Here is a 2,238-nt window from a genome sequence, read left to right as displayed (position 1 = left end):
CCTGCATACGGGCCTCCAGCACGGGCGACCCGCTCTGTCCGCAGGGAGGACAGGTCTACCCCTTCTGCCGGCAGGGAGGCCAGGTCTACCCGTTCTGCCGGCAGGGAGGCCAGGTCTACCCGTTTTACCTGCAGGGAGACCAGGTCTACCCGTTCTGCCGGCAGGGAGGCCAGGTCTACCCGTTTTACCGGCAGGGATGCCAGGTCTACCCGTTCTGGCGGCAGGGAGGCCAGGTCTACCTGTTTTACCGGCAGGGATGCCAGGTCTACCCGTTCTAGCGGCAGGGAGACCAGGTCTACCCGTATTGCCGGCAGGGATGCCAGGTCTACCCGTTTTTCCGGCAGGGATGCCAGGTCTACCCATTTACCGGCAGGGATGCCAGGTCTACCCGTTTTGCCGGCAGGGATGCCAGGTCTACCCGTTCTGGCGGCAGGGAGAACAGGTCTACCCGTTTTACCTGCAGGGAGAACAGGTCTACCCGTTTTGCCGGCAGGGATGCCAGGTCTACCCGTTTTACCTGCAGGGATGCCAGGTCTACCCGTTTTACCGGCAGGGAGGCCAGGTCTACCCATGTTGCCGGCAGGGAGGCCAGGTCTACCCGTTCTAGCGGCAGGGAGACCAGGTCTACCCATTTACCGGCAGGGAGACCAGGTCTACCCGTTTTGCCGGCAGGGATGCCAGGTCTACCCGTTTTGCCGGCAGGGAGAACAGGTCTACCCGTTTTACCTGCAGGGAGGCCATGTCTACCCGTTTTACCGGCAGGGAGACCAGGTCTACCCGTTTTGCCGGCAGGGATGCCAGGTCTACCCGTTCTGGCGGCAGGGAGACCAGGTCTACCCGTTCTGCCGGCAGGGATACCAGGTCTACCCGTTTTACCTGCACGGAGACCAGGTCTACCCATTTTACCGGCAGGGAGGCCAGGTCTACCCGTTCTGGCGGCAGGGAGAACAGGTCTACCCTTTTTGCAGGCAGGGAGACCAGGTCTACCCGTTTTACCGGCAGGGATGCCAGGTCTACCCGTTTTGCCGGCAGGGATAACAGGTCTACCCGTTTTACCTGCAGGGAGACCAGGTCTACCCGTTTTACCGGCAGGGAGACCAGGTCTACCCGTTTTGCCGGCAGGGATGCCAGGTCTACCCGTTCTGGCGGCAGGGAGGCCAGGTCTACCCGTTCTGCCGGCAGGGAGGCCAGGTCTACCCGTTTTGCCGGCAGGGAGAACAGGTCTACCCGTTTTACCGGCAGGGAGACCAGGTCTACCCGTTTTGCCGGCAGGGATGCCAGGTCTACCCGTTCTGGCGGCAGGGAGGCCAGGTCTACCCGTTCTGCCGGCAGGGAGGCCAGGTCTACCCGTTTTACCTGCAGGGAGGCCAGGTCTACCCGTTTTGGCGGCAGGGAGACCAGGTCTACCCGTTTTGCCGGCAGGGATGCCAGGTCTACCCGCTTCCGGCAGGGATGCCAGGTCTACCCGGTTCCAGGCAGGGAGGCCTCGTCTACCCGTTCTGCCGGCAGGGAGGCCAGGTCTACCCGTTTTACCGGCAGGGATGCCAGGTCTACCCGCTTCCGGCAGGGATGCCAGGTCTACCCGGTTCCAGGCAGGGAGGCCTCGTCTACCCGTTCTGCCGGCAGGGAGGCCAGGTCTACCCGTTTTACCGGCAGGGATGCCAGGTCTACCCGCTTCCGGCAGGGATGCCAGGTCTACCCGGTTCCAGGCAGGGAGGCCTCGTCTACCCGTTCTGCCGGCAGGGAGGCCAGGTCTACCCGTTTTACCGTCCGCCGGGTCCGGTGTGCCCGATGTGGCCGCCGGAGCTGCCGGCGGAAAGGGATGCCTCGTCTACCTCGCTCCGGCGGGACTTTGGCTCCACCGCGGTTCTGGCAGGTAGACGTCTTGCCCGGTTCTTCTTCGGAGCTGCCGAAGGGGTCGCTGCTTTGCGCTGCCTCCAGTTACGTCATGGTAAGAGTCGGCGGCGCTCGCGCGCCTCCCCGCTGGGGGAAGACGGTTCTCTTCGAGCCCGCCGGGGCCGGGGACCTCGCTGTCCGTATACTAGGGCAGAGGGCTGGCGCTCGCGGACCAGCGCCATCGAACCGCTGCAGCTACTCGCGGTTCAGCCGGCAGACTCGGGTGTTGCACGGCGGCTGTGGCCGTGGCCGTTCTGCCTCCTACCTATCGCGCACGGCGCTTCCGACTGCCAGAAGCCGCGCGAAGCCGCTGCTTGCCCGCAGGCTCCGGTGGCCGTTGCC

This window comes from Opisthocomus hoazin, unplaced genomic scaffold, assembly GCF_030867145.1.
Source record: "Opisthocomus hoazin isolate bOpiHoa1 unplaced genomic scaffold, bOpiHoa1.hap1 HAP1_SCAFFOLD_403, whole genome shotgun sequence".
Taxonomy (NCBI): domain Eukaryota; kingdom Metazoa; phylum Chordata; class Aves; order Opisthocomiformes; family Opisthocomidae; genus Opisthocomus; species Opisthocomus hoazin.
This window is presented reverse-complemented; position numbering follows the sequence as displayed.